Source organism: Dermacentor variabilis, chromosome 3, assembly GCF_050947875.1.
Source record: "Dermacentor variabilis isolate Ectoservices chromosome 3, ASM5094787v1, whole genome shotgun sequence".
Classification (NCBI taxonomy): Eukaryota; Metazoa; Arthropoda; class Arachnida; order Ixodida; family Ixodidae; genus Dermacentor; species Dermacentor variabilis.
The window spans coordinates 144410437-144431536 of record NC_134570.1 but is presented as its reverse complement, the minus strand read 5'-3'; the positions used below and the strand labels follow the sequence as shown (position 1 = coordinate 144431536).

The following is a 21100-nucleotide window of genomic DNA, read 5'->3' as shown; positions in this document are numbered from 1 at the left end:
TTTTTTGCGAAAGAGCCAAACGGCCCATTGAGCGATAAAACTGCCATCTGTCGATTCTAGCAGGGAAACTCCAAGCAAATGCAGACATGCATATATAATTTCCCGATACTCTAGATGCGTTTCTACGTGCCGCTATGTCTTCACTGTACGTGCGTGGAAATTTTCGTCATTGTGTAGCTGGGTCTGCTAATAAGCAGATTTTGTTGGCGCTTCTGTGTGTAAGTTTCTTCATGCTCCGTACTTTGCGCCAAGAACAACATGCATAGTAGAACAGACAGGTGGGCTAGTTGGTTGAAATACGTACTGAAAAAGTTTGCGCGGGGAAACGAGGACAACGCGCTACCAATGTAGCGCTCGTCCCTCTCTTTTCTCGGCAATGTCCTCGCGTCTCCGCGCAAACTTTTTCAGTATGCATGCATACTGTGGGGAGGGCCCAGACACTAAATTGCTCATGATCAACTTCTTTCTGTAGCAGTAATTACTTCAAGCTAATGTTATAACTCACCCCGCATGGAATTCCGTCGGGCTCGTTCTCATACCGTATTGGCCAACCTCTGCACATATATGTGCACATTACTCTGTAGGACGACTGCCACTGTGCGCGCGAAAAAAAGAAAAATTTAAGCACGACTGATATGTTTTATGTCATTTAAATCGCGGTTCACCTATTGCGAATGGGTTAACTCTCATTACAAAAAGAAAACAAGACAAGAACCGTCAGAATCTACGTAACACATGGCCAACACAGATTCTTGGTGAATGTTTGCAATGGTCCAATTAGGTAGATATAAAAAAATTGTGTATTTGGCAAGAACATTGTCTGTATGTCAGTGTGTATTGCTGTTGGAAATATTGGCGACACATTGGAGGTCTTGCAACATTTCTGGTACGCATAACAACAGAAATGTGGTCGCTTATGTTAGCCCATTCAGGGTGCCTAAATTTAGAGCAATATAATAATTCATCTCCATTGCTTTCATCATGTGCAATATGTGATGATTATTGTCATTAACTTGCGCAAATCATTCACCAACTTGACGCTCCGGAGCTCCGGTAATGTATTGAAAATCGAAAGACAAATAAAGTGTCCTGTAATAGATAGTACTCCACCCTTTTGCTCGCGCTTATTCAACCAGCACAAGTAACGCCCTAACCGAACGTATTTGGTCAATTTCTATTCAATTCCGCTGCCACCTGCATTGATTTTCAGCAGGCTGAATTAAGGTAGAGATAACAGCCTTGGTGCCTTAAATCTAGCACATCGATGTCCAAGAACAAATTGAATGAAAACAGTGAAAAAAAAAACATTATATATAGCCGTCGGAAAAGGACAATGTGCCTCAAACCTCGAGCTTAAAGAATGCGGTTATCAATTACGTTATTCGAAATGTCCAAATATAGGCCCATTTTGAATATAAGGGAGAAAAACACGCATTAGAGTGTCAAGGGAGAGAGTACCATAAGCACAATTATTCCTAACTTTTGTTATTTTTTTTGCAGCCACCCAAGTATTAATTTTCTTCTCCAACATATAGAGCAGACAGCTTCAGCTTCATATTTGTCTCTCATTTATCCCGTAAGACTATCTTGCTTCTAGGTAGCCTACAGAGTCATTCGTTTTGTGTACTTGTTTCTTTAGATTTCCTATCGTGACAAATTGATCATGCTTACATCACTTTCATACAAGGTGGGGTGCTGTAACGACGCAATTGTATCCTTCAAGAAACATTCTGCGTGCCTCTTCGGTAAAAGCCTTTTTCCGTGTTTCATTACTGGTGTTTCCATAGTGTTTCACATAACAGAAAGCAGCTTTTCTTTTAGGTACAATGTCAACCGTTCTCCGGCCGTATAGTTGAGAATGATATTACATATGTGTCTAAAATGTGTATCAATCTCATTTTTCTACTAGACAGACTGCGCGCAAATTTCATGTTTAAATTTGAGCAAGAAGTTTGAAAACATTGAAAATTTTGTTCGGTATTCGGAGGTCGTTGCACTCGAACATTCGTGTTCGATCATTCACTAATATTAATGCTCGAACACTCCTTATTTTATAGCTTGCATCTTACAGGACAAGACTATGCAACTAGAAGAATCTAGGCGGTTAGCATTAGCATTTCTAGACATAGGATGAAATGGATCTCTCGATTGTTCTTGCTCTCCGAAATTTCGCCTATTACCGGTGGCAGCAGAAATGCTCGGCGACACTTCCCGTAGACCCCGTCTTCATCTGCTTGACCTGAAACCAAACAAAAGCATAAACGCAGTCACTTCGTTAGCCGAATAGAACCCTGGCAGTGTACTGCCATGTTTACCAATGCGTTTCCGCTAGAGAATATGGCTTCAGTTGAATTTTGCCGATTACCGTAGCGAAAATGAAACGAGCTTACTCTGGCAACTTTGCTTGAGCAAGGCGCTGATTTTGAGTGGTCCATTCTATAACGCGAGGTTGAGTAGAAACACTGCCTTCGTGATTTCTTTTAGGTCACGCTGCTTCATTTTCTTTATTCACACTAATCTCGAGGTTGATGACTGTTGCAGAAAGTACGCACGACGAGCTATAAAAGCGTCAGTGGTTTTTCAGCAAGCCGAATTGTGCGCTTGATCAAAGTCTGCAACATTGCTTAGAGAACGTTCCGAGCTGAGCTATTCATTGTTGTAGGCCTGTATAAGGACCGAGAAATGGCATCTCTGGTTTCACTGTTAAGGATACTGGAATATACGCACGCTAGAAAAGCGGCCATATCGCGTGCAAGAAGCATTTGAAAACATATTTAAAGAACTATTTCAGCAGGAAGTGCGCCACTGGAATCAGACTCAAATAATCAGATTCGAAAATTTGCAGTAAAGTAATAGCTGACTACAGTGGTGTATTTCTTTACTTCTTATAACAATTTACGTTGGGGAATATATTCCCTGACTTAAATCTTTATACCTTATCAACATTGTAACGGTGATTTGGTATAATGAAGATATGATATGAAATTATTTTTTTTAGTTTTCACGCTAGAATTTCATATGCTAGTATATCCCAATATTTGCTTTCTCGTCTTTCTTTCTGTTTCTGGCGCTGCCCTGAAATAAAAACCTAAGTGATCTTGACGAATTGTCGCCTCTTTGCTAGTTTCAATTCTATCAATGCTCGTTAGGAATGTCTACTTTTCATTTGCTTTTTTCTCACAACAGCAACGACTGGGAGCCAACGTGTTTGTTATGATGAAGTAAAATATTATACATACGGGAATAAGAAATCTTAAGGTCGTGAAAGTTTCAAAGCTATACTGCGGAGAGTATGGCAAATTTTGTTTTTGAGAAGAGCAGCCGAGTAGAGGTCTCGCAAGTTAAACCTCCTAGCTCTCCCTCTTCAAGAACATTGCCTGTTTATTTCTAGTTTGATGTCTTATGACATAACGGAGGTTTTTTTCGCGGGTTTCAATCGCCGTACTTTTCTAAGCCACATGCACACTTTCATTTTATGTGATGAAATGTTCGACGCATAAATCATACATACTTAAATAAAATTGAGGCTAACAGCAAGAACCAAGAAATGTCTGCAGCGGCCGCTCTTTAAAGAAGTAAGAAGAAAGCTGGCCTAAGCTAATTGCACTCAAACATTTCAGTTAATAATGCATGAATTCAAGGCAAACGCGAAAATAAAATATCAGCGTGGTAGGTTCTGGTTTCCTTGTAATTTCGTTTCTTCTAATTTCAAAGAGAACAACCGTCAGAAAAAATTAGTACGACATTTGATCATAAGAAATAAGGGCAGGAAGAGACCCAAAAACAAAATTCATTCTCCCGAATGAAAGATTCCGCTCAATTAGAAGCGAATTAAGAAGAGTGTTAGGCGCCAATATGCAAAGGCAGTGAGCTAGATATCGAATTGCCGAATGAATGTTGCGAAATTATGCACACATTCAGTATAAGCACAACATGAATATGCGATATTATTCGTCAGTAAAACTGAGCCTCGTGTGGTCATATGCACGGGCGAACTTGTACATTACGAGTGTGAATGCAACGACTCATTTAAACGGTTTACTCATACCTGTGGAAGATGCTACAAGGCTTGCGCAGGCTGTGACGAAAAGGGCTAACGCCACCTGGTACTTCATCGCTGGTGTTGTTCAGTCGATGTATTCAGTGACAATGATGCGGTGGCTGCAGCATTCTCTTATATACTCAACGAAACCTGCCCTATGCACAGTGCGTGCCCGTGTACCTAATCTCCGGGTGCAACCATTGCATTGTGTGCAATGTAGCTTATCTTAAGATGACCCAGGCTTCAGATTAGTTTCCACTGGAGCCTGACACTTCCCCGTTCCGGCTTCTTGTTCAATGTGTTGATAGCCGAGGTTATTTCATTCTGTTTGTCCATTCTGCAGTTGTTTGGACTTGTTGGTGCATCATCATTGTTTGTCTCGGCGTCCACTAACTCCCTTGCTGCGCGCAACTGCTCCCCCCGATATTTCTGCGTTACTGCGCGAACCTGCAATTAACATTTTATTGCGATACTTAGAATAATCTTCAGAGACCTTGCGCTATAGTCGTTGGCGTCGCCGTCGTCATGCCGTCATGATATCGACGTGCATGCTCGGCTCGCGCGTAGAAGTTTAGAAGCTCTCCAGTGTTGCGAAATGGCATAGTGCTTGCGGCAGCCAACCCAAGAAAGCCATGAGCGCGCACCATCATGCTCCACTCAATCGTCTCTGCAGCCGAGCCATAACAGTGTTCTGCATCTCACTGCTGGCATGCGCCTTGCGCGCACAAACATACGCGTCCCTGCCCTGCTTGCGTGTGCATGCCACGCCGTCGTGCATGCGGTAATAGGAGTGGAAAGGACAGTACATTTCATGCTATAAATTCCAACGGTTTTTTTTCGGTCCTATCTCGCGCACCACCGAGGAGCGATGCCTCAAACATGTGGCACCACTCCTCAGCGCACTAGCGCCGTTTGACGTGTAACAACTGCCTTGGTGACGCTTCCGATGCGACGTAGCCGTCGCCTTGTTTGCTGTGTAGCCCAAAATGCCATCTCCACGTACTGGTAGAATACTGTCCGAGTAGCTTCAGCGCGATGCTAAACCTAGCTATCATTTCCAACGTCACGTCTCTATGGCGGAAGTGTACAGTTTCTTTTCGCAAGAGAAATTTTATGAGCTTCTCCATGTGGTTCCGAGATATATATACATAGCCACTATCGACTGAGCAAATGCACACTGATGACAAACGCTTAGCTTCCACAGCTCATGAAAATGAAGTCGCAACATCTCGATGTTATCTATGCATATGAATAAGAAGAACGGGACCAGAGAGCCCAATTTTTGCTACTGATAGCATCAGGAGCCAACAGGCAAATATACCAAGGACAGCATAGGTGACGACTTGTGCGGATTCATTCAAGAAATTAAAAATATAAATGAAAGTGGATTAAAAAATAGGTTGCTTCATTGGAATACGAAGCCAAGTCTGCGCATTACACGTGCGATGCTCACTCCCATTCACAAACCCCAGGCCTCAATGTGCATATATACACGCCTACATTGTGGAATATTTTTTTCCGCCTATAGTGTTTTACCGGTTAAAGACTGTTCCATGGTTGCCGCTCGCTGAAAAACACGGATTGATATGTCTCAGACTGTCGCCATAGGTTCAACAGCAAAAACAATCGGCTCCAATCAGAGTGCGTGCGCGACGCGAGCAGTGGTGTAGATACCCTAACGTAGCGTCAGAAATGACGATTAGTCTGAAAATGAGAATGAGTCACTTATAAACAGACCAAGCACTGGACCCGCATATCAGACTTTGACGACCACCGGTTGTCCTCTCTGTTATCCTTTTGCTTTGAGGCTTGTTTTTCTGGCCACAAGTGGAATCAGAAAAGAGCATTCGTGGCTCAGGTTTGCGCAAGACCAATTCGTCACTGGCACTCCAATGTGACCAACGATTTTCCTTGCTCAAGAAGGGCCCGCAGAATTTTCCGAATTATAGGGCAATCGAAAAAAGCTAATTTGAGTTAGAAAACAATTCATTTTGTCGAATTCGGGAGTCGGTAACGGATGACATGGTTGGATGCCCCGTCAACGATATCTTCAAATCGGTGGTTCCAATTAAGTGAAGCCCGCCACGCTTCCACGTGCACTCCGAAAAGCGCTGGCAACGGGCAGCAAACGTTTGGTCTGCCTCTCGCTCCAACGAGTCACTAAAACTATAGATTGCGGGCGGGAACACAGCTTACATGGTTCCACGCCATGAGACGTTCATTTGAGGGATCGCCAGCCATTTGTGCGTAGGCGAGGGTACGAGCGGGCACGATAGAGAGAATCTATGGGCTTTTGCTCCTTCAATACATGACTCTGCTATGCACTACGGCGGAGATTTCTTAGCGCGTGTAGTATCCGTTTGTCCCCTTGGCATGCCGGCATTGCGGAGTGGGGTCCAGTTTCTTTACGCTCTGAAGCTGGCTGCCCGCGCGGCGAGGCAGTGGGCAAGAGCGTCCCATTTGGTGATCGCAGTGTCTGAAGCTATGTCGGATAGACTTTCTCACGCCTGCGGAGCCGGTGCCGAGTCAGTCATGTCGAATTAAACCTTTCTTGCTTCTTACGGTGCTCTACCTTTAAAAAAACAGCACTGATTTTCCCGGGGAGCACTAGGGGTCGCAGTAGATGCTCGGCCTTCTCTCCTGGTGCAGTATCTTCGCTCTTGGAAGCTTTTCGTATACTGCTGCCCACGGCTTTGCAGGAGCATTTTTCAGCGTTACCTTTTGAGTGAAATAAACGCACAGCGCCTTAGCAGCCGCTGTTCATAACCACTAAGTGATGTCACGCCGTGAGGATTATTGGCTTTGCGTCTCGCCCACATTTGGTTAGGTTAGCTTAGGTTAGCTTACGTTAGCGCCCACATGCTTAATTTATAAGACATGAGAGCAAACACGCGTTCACAAGTGAAAAAAAATCAAGTTAACACCAGGAAAAAAAGACTATACAAAATTGCGAGAACGTAATTGTGATTCTCCTACAAATATACACCCGCTTTATAAACCTACTTAAACAGAATAAGCTACTTCTGATGACGCTAACACTCAACCATGAAAAGTCAAGTCTTCACAATCCCAGAGTCCCTCATAAGTCTAAGGTCTCTTTGCATACGATGTTTTTTGCACCAAAATCCAATACACATGAGGTGTTCTGCACATCGAAGCAGCTGTTGAGAAAAGAATGCTCAGACGCCTTCTCCTGTGATTTATGCTTTACGGCCCCTTCATTGGCGTCCCACACAACAGCTCTGTGCACTACCAGAGTATCTTCGCCAGTCTTGATGAAAAGGTCGGGTCTCACTCTGCTTCCATAGCGGGAGGTTAAGCGAAGTTTTTTCCGAACAAGCGCTTGTGATTCTTTTGACGTACCGGAGCAGCTACCTGGGCACCTATAAATTTGTTGCGTACAGTGCGTGCGAGATCCACAGATTCATATTCCTACAACATGGGGATAGCGCTTACTGGTTTCTTCTTGCATGTATGGCATAATGGAGATTTTGGGTTTCGGCTCTATTTGTTAGTGAGGGATCCTATTGAATAAAGATTCGTATAAAGACGAAGAGGCTTGATACAATCACCATCTTTAGGAGCTTGAAGTCATGGCACAATAATGAAAACGGAAATAAATATTGGTGCATTCCTTTACGTACGCTTTAGTACGCTTTACGTACGCTTTACGTACGCTATTCCTTACGTACGAACAGCTTTAGGCCTGAATCAGTTTCAGTTTCAGTTTAGTTTATTTGTTTAATAAGGAGGAGACATACATGATTTCACAAGTATACAGAAGGGGGTCCCAGAGCATGTGGCTGAAAGGGGACCTCCTGTCAAAAAATCTATACATTAGAGGAAATACAAAGCATAAAACAGGAATACAGTTGTCACTATGAGGAAGATTATACAAAGTAAATGTAGTACAATCTGTAAAGTAAAATAAGGTCAATAACTAGTCGTAGAATTAAAACAGTAGTCTAAGGCATTCGTAACAGAACAAACCAAAATACTTATAAAGGCTATAAATGATAAAAAAAACTAAAGAAAAAGGGAAAACGGAAAGGAAATAAGCAGGAGGGAAGTGAATAGCTTAGATATGTGGATTATTTTGGCTATCTAGTACAAAAGTGAATAATGTTTTCTTGAATAAATCTAAAGACGAAGAGCGCTTGACATCTACTGGGCGGCTGTTACAAGTGGATAATGCTGCGAAATATCCGGATTGTTTTCCATAATTAGTATGTATTAGGGGTAACAAGAAATTGTTGTTACCTGCAAACCTTGGGCGGTTCAAGTTAACCAAAGTAGCCGCAGTAAATATATTTACTAGAGGAGGATTACGTATTACCTTAAAGAACATTACGGCTAATTTATATTGAACAAGATTTTTTACTGGAAGTATTCTGTGGTTGAGAAGCATATCAGAAGCACTGCAGTTGAATGGGCTGAACGACAATATCCGGATGGGTTGATTCTGCAAATGCTGTAGTGGTGCTCTATGAGTTGGATATGTGTTACCCCATGCTGTAATGCAATAATTGTGATGGCTGTGAATAAAAAAATAATACAAGGTGAGCAATGTTGGTTTAATAAAATAATATCTAGATTTAAGTAAAATTCTAATACCGGGAGAAATTTTGCGCTTCAAGTAGGCGATATGCTTCGTAAATTTTAAGTTGAGTCAAGAATTATTCCAAGAAATGAGCATTCATTACCTGCACTGATGTTAAAGGAGTTTAGGTTGACAGTGGGAATGAATTCTGTTATCCTATGATTCGAATGAAAAAGCATAAAAGACGTTTTGGTAGGATTTATGCTTACCGAGTTAAGCTGGCACCACGTTAAAATATTTTTCAGATCAGTGTTTAGCTTAGTAGTCGGAGAAGTTAGTGAACAATCTGTTGCAAGTAATGTAGTGTCGCCAGCGTAAAGAAAAGTCTCAGTTTCTCTTAAACAACAGGGTAAATCATTTATATAAAGCACGAATAGTAGTGGGCCTAGTACAGACTCCTGCGGTACCCCATTATTGGGTATTCTGAAATTAGAAAGTGAGGAACTAAAATACACAGCTTGTCGTCTCTCTGTTAGGTAACATTTTATAAGTGCTAATGCTGGGCCATCGACGCCTACTGCTCGTAGTTTAGCAAGAAAGAAGACGCGCTTTATGGATAGAAATGCTTTGGATAAGTCGATAAAAACTTATCCTGCGTAGAAAACGGCATCTATAACGTCTTTTATTTTATCCGTGAAAGAAAGTATAGCACAATCAGTCGAAGATCCTGCCCTGAAGCTAAATTAATTTGGCGAAAGAATGTCAAATTTTGAGACATATTTGGTTAAGCGTTCTTCAAGACCGTTTTCGATAACATAGCTACAGAAACGAATAGCAATAGGGCGATAATTATAAATGTAGGGGCGGTCACCAATTTTAAACACTGGAATTATTTTTGCTTTTTTAGTTGACTTGAAAATACTCCAGTACTAAAGATCAAACTGATAACATTAGACAACGGGCTAGGGATAAGAGGAGCTACTAATTTAATATTCATAGAACTGATTTCGTCCAGACCTGCTCCTGTAACCTTTAAATCATGTATGATTTTAAATATTTCATCTGGGCCAGCTGGAAATAGGTACAATGATTGTAAGCATCGCTGAAATGATAGTTGAGTATCAGTAGTATGATCAGAGGAATGGTTACAGAAAAGCTCATTAAATGCGTTCATGATTTCTTCTGCTTGTCCATACGTGGCGTCTGATGAATGAAGCTTACTTATTGGTGTAGCCCGATGGGTTCGGTTTAAGAAGGAATTTATTATATTCCACTGGCATTTTGAATCTGTGCCGGCTTCGGCTATTCTGAATTCATAATATTTTCTTTTGGCTACCCTGAGCAGCCAGTTTAGCAAGTTACAATAGATCTTATAGCGAGTGTTGAGTGGAATGTTAAAATGGCGTTGTTTAGCTTTTCTGTACAGGTTATCTTTTTCACCGAGGCTAGTTAGTAGACCATTGGTTAACCAAGGGTTCTGGATAGCTGGGACATGTCTTCTGCATATTACAAAGCTTGTAGAATTAGCAATACATTTATTTATGTTCTCCGAAAAGTCATTAAATGCAAATTCTGCGTTTGAATCTGAAAACACAGAACACCAATTTAGCTCACCAACGCGAGCGATGAGGCCGTCTTTATTAATCACGACTTTATAGAATTCATGACAAAGTTTATATAATTGATAAGGAAGTTTAAAAAAACCGGAAAGTGGTCAGTGCAGTTAATTTCAAGCACACCGCAAACTGGAGGGTGCATAAGATTGGAAATTATGTGATCTATTAAGGTGACCGAAGCCCATAAATTACATCTAGTTGGAAGGGAAACCAATGATTCGAAGCCAAATCCATGAAGACAGTTAGTGTAGGCAGTAGTAGCAGCGCTGCAGTCATCCAAATGATTGCTGTTAATGTCACCAAGAAGCACAACATTGCTCTTTTCTGAAGAGAAGTTACAAAGTACAGCGTTCAGGCCATTGTAAAAAGCAGATAAGGAAGATGAAGTTGAGCGATACAGGCAACAGAAAATTATCTGGCTCGCATCCTCCAGTTCGATCCATCATCATCATCATCATCATCATCATCATCATCATCAGCCTGGTTACGCCCACTGCAGGGCAAAGGCCTCTCCCATACTTCTCCAACAACCCCGGTCATGTACTAATTGTGGCCATGCCATGCCTGCAAACTTCTTAATCCCATCCGCCCACCTAACTTTCTGCCGCCCCCTGCTACGCTTCCCTTCCCTTGGGATCCAGTCCGTAACCCTTAATGACCATCGGTTATCTTCCCTCCTTATTACATGTCCTGCCCATGCCCATTTCTTTTTCTTGATTTCAACTAAGATGTCATTAACTCGCGTTTGTTCCCTCACCCAATCTGCTCTTTTCTTATCTCTTAACGTTACGCCTATCATTCTTCTTTCCATAGCTCGTTACGTCGTCCTCAATTTGAGTAGAACCCTTTTCGTAAGCCTCCAGGTTTCTGCCCTGTAGGTGAGTACTGGTAAGACACAGCTATTATATACTTTTCTCTTGAGGGATAATGGCAACCTGCTGTTCATGATCTGAGAATGGCTGCCAAACGCACCCCAGCCCATTCTTATTCTTCTGATTATTTCCGTCTCATGATCCGGATCCGCCGTCCCTACCTGCCCTAAGTAGATGTATTCCCTTACGACTTCCAGTGCCTCGCTGCCTATTGTAAATTGCTGTTCTCTTCCGAGACTGTTAAGCATTACTTTAGTTTTCTACAGATTAATTTTTAGACCCACTCTTCTGCTTTGCCTCTCCATGTCAGTGAGCATGCATTGCAATTGGTCCCCTGAGTTACTAACCAAGGCAATATCATCAGCGAATCGCAAGTTACTAAGGCATTCTCCATTAACTTTTATCCCCAATTCTTCCCAATCCAGGTCTCTGCATACCTCCTGTAAACACGCTGTGAATAGCATTGGAGATATCGTATCTCCCTGTCTGACGCCTTTCTTTATTGGGATTTTGTTGCTTTCTTTGTGGGTGACTATGGTGGCTGTGGAGCCGCTATAGATATCTTTCAGTATTTTTACATACGGCTCGTCTACACCCTGATTCCGTAATGCCTCTATGACTGCTGAGGTTTCGACAGAATCAAACGCTTTCTCGTAATCAATGAAAGCTATATATAAGGGTTGGTTATATTCCGCACATTCCTTTATCACCTGATTGATAGTGTGAATATGATCTATTGTTGAATAGCCTTTACGGAATCCTGCCTGGTCCTTTGCTTGACAGAAGTCTAAGGTGTTCCTGATTCTATTTGCGATTAGCTTAGTAAATAGTTTGTTGGCAACGGACAGTAAGCTGATCGGTCTATAATTTTTTCAAGTCTTTGGCGTCCCCTTTCTTATGCATTAGGATTATGTTAGCGTTCTTCCAAGATTCCGGTATGCTCGAGGTCATGAGGCATTGCGTATACAGGGTGGCCAGTTTCTCTAGAACAATCTGTCCACCATCCTTCAACATCCACACAGCTTCACAATTTGGCACTGAAAATTATACGTCATGTCTTCGTTTGTAATGAATATTCGGTTATATAAAAACAGCGACACCTCCGTAGCAATGATGAGGGCGGTAGAATAAGAGGGAAAGCCAAATAAATCATTATCTGCAACAGATAGCCAAGTTTCAGAAATGCAGATGAGAGAAAATGTGTGGTGTAAAGATGCTAAAAAGTTGTAAATTTCATCATGGAGTTTTTTTTAGACTTCGAGCGTTAAAGTCAGTCACAGATAGGCATGGGTTCCTAAAAAAAAAGATTTCAGTTGTACTTTCAATTCCCACCACTTAAGTTTCACAGGTGAGGAAAGGCTATTCTCTGAGAAGCAGTTAAGGAAGCAAGTGATGCCGGTGTTGGTTAAGTTCTCGTGTAACTGCCGAGCGTTTTTGTGAAGAGAGGCAAAAATGCAATATTATACCATAAACTTACTCCTCCTGAGCAAACATGTTTAAGTAGGTTAAAATCAAGGTAAACCTAGCGGAAGTCATAAATAGCCAGCGTTTGTGCTATGCTTGTTGCATCACGGCATGTATGGTATTTTAGCGCCCTACTAGGTCCCACAGTAGTCCGAACACAAAAAGACGACGACGACACGCCCGGCCAGGCTGACGGTGCGCGAGCCGTAAAATAGGCGGAATCAGGGCGGGGCCGATCCACCGCTTTAGCGATTGCTAGGGTGGATCCAGAGTCTGCGGTGGACCGAGAGCAGCTCGGTACCTCTTGAAGTTTCGTTGACCTGCATTGCTGTTTTAGCTGAGTATCGAGTGGTATAAGGTGTCTCAGTAGGCTTAATTTATCGGCTTTCGCCAAGTAGTGACAAGTTCCTCCTCTCCTACCACGCTTTCCCTTGCAGCTCGCATCGGCCGACATTTTCTTCCTAACACGCTCCGGTGGCGCCGTTGTACGCGCTGTATGCACATGAACGGTAGGCGCCGGCAGTCACGGCTTTGCTGCGAGAAGTAGTAAAGAAACGTACCAAATTAGTTAGACACTGAAAAGAAGGGAAACGTGCCATTAATGCGTTCCAGCTGTACTTTACGTGGTCTTTTCTCGTAGAGGGTGCGAGCGGTGAAACTGCGTAGTTGTAGTGCGGCTGCCTTGTTCGCGAGGGAACAGTGCACGCGCGCATCTTAGTATAAGCAGAGTGATAGCAATGCCGCGGCCGCCAGCGTCTTTTCCTTTCGTTTCATACTGTAATAGAGCCAGTACCTAATTTCCTGTATATTGCTGTTTAAATATTCAACGATAGCTCAACTAAATACATTTAAGAAGGATGTCGCACTACGCGGTTAAGCATTATTCGCGCTCAAGAACGAACCCACAATCACAAAGCCAAATTTACCGTTCATGGCCGTCTGATTAGCGCTATCTGATTAGCGCTAGACAGACTGTTGCTGGACTTTTCGAAATGTGAACTGCGCCCTCAGTTGTGCTATCTGTGTATTTAGTACGCGGAAATCATTGTCATGGGGCGAACAATGAAGCATTGCAGCAGCAGGCAGCAAGCAGCGTCCGGAAAGGTACGCTGACTTCCCGCAAACAGCGAAAGATATACAGAAGTCACCTTCTCTGAAAATTTGTGGCCGACACACCTGCACAAGCAAGCAAACAAGCGTGCTAGTGCGTCGAACTGAGCAGCTGGACTAGCCCAGGAAGTACATGGCTGACGGAAGCAGCTTCCAGCCGGAAGTTCGTGCTGCCCAATAAAGTGCGTCGATTTTAAAGCTTATAAAGGTGCTTTAGGGCACGCTTACGTTGCGCGAGCAGTGGAATTGGCGGACTCAGGGGGGGACTGATCCACCGCGTGAACAGTTGACAGGGTGGATCCCGAATCTGCGGTGGACGGAGAGCTGTTTGGTGCCTCTTGAAGCTTCGTTGACCAGCAGTGGTATTTGGCGAAGTATCGGGTGGTATCAGGTGTCTCAATAATCCTAAGTTAGTCCCTGATTTATTAGCATTCCTCGCATCGGCCGCCTCGGGCTGATGCCGACCAATTTTCGTGCCCAGGTGTGAACCGACTGGTCAACATCCCTGCCACCTAATTGTCTCTAGATTTTTTTTCACTTTGGTGTCAGCATCATTCCAGTTGCGCTTGTGCCGACAAATGGAGGTTTGATGACTCACGGACCACCAAACTATCCAGAAGGAGCTTAAGGCTATGTCCAATCACTTCCAGACCCTCACTGACGTGCGAGCGTTCGGAGGGGAGATATAGCCTGTTATCTAACTTTTTATTCGTTTTACACGCAAAATATTAACAGCTCTGCCACTGCCGGGTTCTTCACAAAGAATGAACTTTTCAGTGACTAATGCATGATAATTTGACCAAACACCGTGTGTTCTGAGCACATTGCACTTTTTGAAAACGCGGCTGAAGAAGAGAAAATAAAAACTAGTACGTTAGCAGCACGTCGTCTGATTTATGTAGTCATTTGAAATTAAATCCAGTACTGCACAATACGTAAGTATATGCTAAAATAAGGCACGAATAAATAAGAACATTTTGGATAATCGCTCCCTGTGACTGTTGATGGCAATGCGATCAGTGTCTTCCTGACGGCTTCCGTCAGTCTGCGGTCGCTTACAGCGTGACAAATCATATCGTGACGATTGGCACTCCCATGTTTGCTCTGGGGGTTTGTCGCCTCGCGACAGATCGTCTACCTGTCGCCTCCAAAGAAGAGTTTCAACACATGCTTGACCTTGACTTAACCCATCCCTCCTGCAGTCCTAGGGCCTCGCCACTCCATGTTGTGCCCAAGAAGACCAGTGACTGCCGCCCCTGCGGTGAACAAGGCCACTGTCCCGAACTGGCAGCCTATACCTTAGATTCAGAATCTTACGTCGTCCATCCACGGCTGCATCATTTTAGCAAGGTCGTCCTGGTGAACGCCTACCACCAGGTTTTCCCTCAGATATTCCCAAGACCGCGATTATAACACCCTTCGACCTATTTGTATATCCGCTCATGTATTTCGGTCTTCGTAATGTGGCCAGTCCCTTGAGCGTATTGTTGACCACGTATTACGTGGCTTGGCGTGCTGGTTTCTCTGTCGTGACGACATCCTCGTCTACGACAGCACCACCGAAGCTCTTAAGCTCTATTTACGTCAAGTGCTCGCAACACTGAGCAAGCTTGGTCTTGTTAACTGTCCGAATAGCGAGTTCAGTGTTATGGAGTTGGATGTCCCCGGCCATCGCGTCAACGCAGAAGGCATTCGCCCACTCCCGACCCACGTCACAGTCATCCGTGAGTTTCCTCAGCCATCTACCAACAGGGAACTCCGCAAATTTCTAGGCCTGGCCAACTATTACAACCGCTTCATTCCTCACTACGCCACTATACTTCAGCCTTCCTACTAACTTCTCTCGAGCCTCAAGACACGAAATACTCCCTTGGCCTGGAGTGACCGCTGACTGCGCGCTTAGAGGCATGAAAGAAGCCATTGCCGGCGCGACGCTCCTCATCCACGTGAAATACGAGGCCCCAACGTATGTCATGGTTGGCGAATCGGAAACCGCTGTCGGCGCAGTCTTGCAACAGTTTGTTGCTGGTGCCTGGCAGCTCATCGCTTTCTTTTCCTAGAAGATTGCGCTCCCTGAGCACCGCTACAGCACGTTTGGCCGGAAGCTGCTCGCCATCTATTTGGCTGTGAAGCACTTTCGAAAATTTCTCGAAGGACGCTCCTTCCACGTTCGTCCTGCCCATAACCAACTCACTTCCACCCTAGCGTCCAGCGACACCTCCTATGCTCGCCGCGAAATCACACAGCTCGGCTACATTTTGAATACACCAACGACACTTGTAAGATCAGTGGAAAATCCAATGCCATTGCCGAAGAACTTTCCTGTGCAGCCATCCATACAACGGACTATTGCAGACCGATCATCTACTTCATGGCAATGGCTACCGCCCAGAGTGCTGACGCTGAGCTCCAGCTGCTTCGCACCACCGGTACCTCTCTGGTGTTTCATCATCATCATCATCAGCAGCAGCAGCAGCCTGATTACGCCCACTGCAGGGCAAAGGCCTCTCCCATACTTCCCCAACAAACCCGGTCATGGACTAATTGTGGCCATGCCGTGCCTGCAAACTTCTTGATCTCATCCGCCCACCTAACTTTCTGCCGCCCCCTGCTACGCTTCCCTTCCCTTGGGATGCAGTCCGTAACCCTTAATGACCATCGGTTAATTTCCCTCCTCATTACATGTCCTGCCCATGCCCATTTCTTTTTCTTTATTTCAACTAAGAAGTCATTAACTCGCGTTTGTTCCCTAACCCAATCTGCTCTTTTCTGATCCCTTAACGTTACACCTATCATTCTTCTTTGCATAGCTCGTTGCGTCGTCCTCAATTTGAGTAGAACCCTTTTCGTAAGCCTCCAGGTTTCTGCCCCGTATGTGAGTACTGGTAAGACACAGCTATTATATACTTTTCTCTTGAGGGATAATGGCAACCTGCTGTTCATGATCTGAGAATGCCTGCCAAAGGCACCCCAGCCCATTCTTATTCTTCTGATTATTTCCGTCTTATGATCCGGATCCGCCGTCATTACCTGCCCTAAGTAGATGTATTCCCTTACGACTTCCAGTGCCTCGCTGCCTATTGTAAATTGCTGTTCTCTTCCGAGACTGTTAAGCATTACTTTAGCTTTCTGCAGATTAATGTTTAGACCCACTCTTCTGCTTTGCCTCTCCAGGTCAGTGAGCATGCATTGCGATTGGTCCCCTGAGTTACTAAGCAAGGCAATATCATCAGCGAATCGCAAGTTACTAAGGTATTCTCCATTACCTTTTATCCCCAATTCTTCCCAATCCAGGTCTCTGAATACCTCCTGTAAACACGCTGTGAATAGCATTGGAGAGATCGTATCTCCCTGCCTGACGCCTTTCTTTATTGGGATTTTGATGCTTGCTTTATGGAGGACTACGGCGGCAGTGGAGCCGCTATAGATATCTTTCAGTATTTTTACATACGGCTCGTCTACACCCTGATTCTGTAATGCCTCCATGACTGCTGAGGTTTCGACAGAATCAAACGCTTTCTAGTAATCAATAAAAACTATATATAAGGGTTGGTTATATTCCGCACATTTCTTTATCACCTGATTGATAGTGTGAATATGATCTATTGTTGAATAGCCTTTACGGAATCCTGCCTGGTCCTTTGCTTGACAGAAGTCTAAGGTGTTCCTGATTCTATTCGCGATTACCTTAGTAAATAGTTTGTAGGCAACGGACAGTAAGCTGATGGGTCTATAATTTTTCAAGTCTTTGGCGTCCTCTTTCTTATGGATTAGGATTATGTTAGCGTTCTTCAAAGATTCCGGTACGCTCGAGGTTGTGAGGCGTTGCGTATACAGGGTGGCCAGTTTCTCTAGAACAATCTGTCCACCATCCTTCAGCAAATCTGCTGTTACCTGATCCTCCCCAGCTGCCTTCCCCCTTTGCATTGCTCCCAAGGCTTTCTTTAGTTCTTCCGGTGTTTAAATATATCTTGTTGCCTCACTGGGACGTGCGCCTCGTTTGTGATACCTTGACCGCTCCTGGCTCGCCCATACCGTCGCGACATCTTTCATACCCTCCATTCTTTGGCTCATCCTGACCTTCGCGCAGAACAACGACTCCTCACATGCGGCCCAGAATCAATGAAGAAGTTCACCGCTGGTCACTCGCGTGCATCAACTACCAACAGACTAATGTGCATTGCCGTAATACGACAAGGCACATTCCCGTCTCCGGACGCTCGCTTTAGCCATCTGCCCGACAGTATTGTTGGCCCCCTTCCTCCCGGCCGGAACCATCGCTACCTGCTAACCTGCATTGACAAGTTCACCAGATGGCCTGTAGCCACGCCCTTCAAGGACATAACGGCGGAGTCGACAGCTCTAGCATTCATCGCACTCTGGATTGCACGCTACGGTGTCCCTTCTACCATTACAAGTGACTGTTGTCATCAGTTTGACTCAGCATTGTTCGCCAATCTATGTCAGCTTCTCAGCATCAATCAGATCAAGACTATCTCTTAATGCCCGATATCCAGTGGAATCATCGAACGTTTTCAACACCAATTGAACGCTTGACTCATGGCTTCGAAGTTTCCTTCAACATGGAACGAGCGCCATCCTTTCGTCATGCTTAGAATCCGCACAACTTTTCCTCCAGCGCCACCGAGCTTACGTTTGGAATGACTCTGCGAGGCTCTGGCGAATTCTTGAAAAACTGACCCACCGTACCTTCTGACGTTTCTGACTACGCCTACTCTTTACGCAGCGCTATGCCTAACGGCCATCCCCCTACAACGACGTTCTTCCCGGCGTGTATACGTCAACATGGCCTTGAAAACTGCAGGCACGTCTTTCTACGCCACGATTCCGTGCGTCCGCCTGTACGGCCCTCGTATGATCGCCATTTCAATGTACTGAAGCTTGTAGCTAAACGCTTTCGATTGCTCATCAATAACCTGGAAGACAAGGCCTTCGTCGACCGTCAGAAGCCAGCCTACCTGGGCTCTGATACTTGAGTCACTTCCGCTGACACGTTCCCTCTCGACAAAGGCAGCTCTAAGCCGCGCGTGCGTTTCGAACCACCACCATCCACTCTTCGCCATTCGTCTAGCTCACTGCTTCCTCACTAGAAGGCGTCCCGGGCAGGCTGATTGTGCGTGATCAGTGGAATCAGCGGAACGAGGCCCCCGCCTGTTTGAGCGGGCTCTGTTAACATATAATTTGTGAACTCCAGGCACCAGAGAGTGTGTGTAGTTTTTTCTTTCGCCTACAGTATCCTAACTGAATTCGCATGTGCTATGTTTTTGCATTTGTGCTATTATTATTCAGGTGAGCTACTGCTGAAAAGTATAGATGCGCGCATGAAAAAGCCGCAATGCACTGGTCTGAGCTCCTTTAGCTGGCAACTCTGAGAAATACGCTGTCGTATAGGAAGTAGGTTCTTCTAATAAATTATAGCAAAACAAGACGTCGTAAATATATATTTTAGAAGGACCATCATGAGAATACAAGCAGAGGGAACGAGAGCGAAGAAGGAAAAACACTGCAAAACTCCTACAGACGCCGCCGCAAGTCCGTGTCCGGACGTCATACGTACAGCGCTTGCAGGGCCCCTGTAGGTTATTATTCGTGCTAAGACATACTGCGCTACAACCTCTTCTGTTTTACGCTCATTGTTCCGCAGCACCCCCTCTCCTCTTTTCCCTTCTCGTATTTCATAAAATCCCGGGGAATCCCGTGGTAGCTCTTCAATCCTCGCTTGTTCGCTCAATAAGGCCGCCAGACAACGCCGTCGCCAATTCTTGCCACAGGAATGTCCGCCTAGGAGCTGCGCTGTTAACCTCTGTCCTTAATCCTCTCTCCAGAGGATTCCACTGTGATAGTAAAAAAAATTAAGTCATGGGGTTTTACGTGAGAAAACCACGATCTGTTCCTTGAAAACTTCGCAAAATTTCAAGAAACAAAACTTGACGCATAGAACTTTACCTGAGGAACTAAAAACGATATCGCACTTCTGTAAACTGCACATAATAATATATTTAGGGTGGACAACAATTATATATCATGCGCCACCCTGAAATGCACCACTAATTTGTGAATGTCGCATTCAAACATCGTAATAAAAGCACACAAGTTGTATACTCATCCACAAAATTTGTTCGTTTTCGATGCTCCAACGGATGCAGTTTATATAAATGCACATTTGTTTTCGTGGCTATGTTGCGGATCTGTAAACTTCGTGGTTCTATATTTTTTTAAGCTTACTAGTTTCCTGTAATTGTTCTGAATGATTACACGATCTAAATTAAAATTATATTTGCTACAGTCACTGTAATTTAACTTCCTTTCCTAAATACAATACATTTCATTCAAATCGGTTTGGCGGTTTTATCGTAAAAGCATTCACGCATTTACTAATTTTTCAGCCGCCAACATTGGAGATACGCCTGTGCTATAGCTTCCTATTAAACAGTTGATCATGCCGGTTATATCGGAAAGCCTAATGAAGCAGACACCTGACGTATACGCAAGCGCGAGACTCCCATTTCGGCGAAATAAAGTAAAGGAAACTGCTCAAGAAAATCATATTCAACGAAAGTTTCGCGGGAGCCGTCATTTCACTGAAAGACATCTCTCCTGAAGGCCGGCAAGCTTTCTGGCAACGTGTCTAGCAAAATTGTCGATTTATTGCAAGTAGAAGAAGTAGCTGGCCGTCTTCAAGATAACGCTGATACATAAACGCACTCGTCTCCATGTTCGAGGTGTAGCGACAGTCTCAAGGTGTGCTTCTTTTTACTGTGTTTTCTTTAGCTGTGTGTCGTGGCATGCCTCATGCTTCGAATTTCGAATTCATTAAGGTCGATACACCGCGTGGTCATGAAAGAAGGCAATTGAACGGAATGTCCTTTATTGCTGAAAATGAGGCGAGTTTCTCGGTGTTCCCACCCAACGGCGCGCCATGTATTTCAGAGGGCACGCGCAAGCATTGCGGCAGTGGCGCTGGATGGCACGTAGTGTCCCCAGGAAACCGCAAAAGAGAAGTCCCGCTGCAGCAGACACCTCACACATAACACGTTTCTATGGTGGCAATGCGATCAGTCTACCCAGTGATAGAATGCTAACTCATTACCGCCGATAGCCATCGCAAGATGTGTTCTGCCGCCACTTTTTTTTTCACTCATACTCTAAACGTATCTTGCTTAGTTCTACTGCTGACTGCTTCATGGCTCACTCCACTGACATGATTTCTAAAACTTCGATCGACTGCATGTGCTACGATTACGCGCCATCTAGGAGAGGTAGCGAAAGTTAGCAACTTCTCTTTGCAGGTGTGATCGACGAGTTGCTCTCGTGGTAAAGAAGGCAAGTTCATGCTTAAAAACCTATTCTGCTTGTTTTCAATGCTGAGATGATGAAGGATATAGAGTGAGCTTAGTTGTACAGTTACTTTTGCATTGACCTTTTTCGCATGGTT

The 21100-nt window shown here is 44.4% G+C and overlaps 1 long non-coding RNA gene across 1 annotated transcript; it reads right to left on the bottom strand.

Annotated features, from left to right (window-relative positions):
• Positions 1–325: 325 nt before the first annotated feature.
• Positions 326–4406, bottom strand: LOC142574245 (uncharacterized). Its single transcript, XR_012826469.1, has 3 exons — positions 4049–4406; positions 2181–2239; positions 326–595 (listed from the first exon to the last, which is right to left on the bottom strand). It is a non-coding gene; the product is annotated as an uncharacterized LOC142574245 (long non-coding RNA).
• Positions 4407–21100: the final 16694 nt, after the last annotated feature.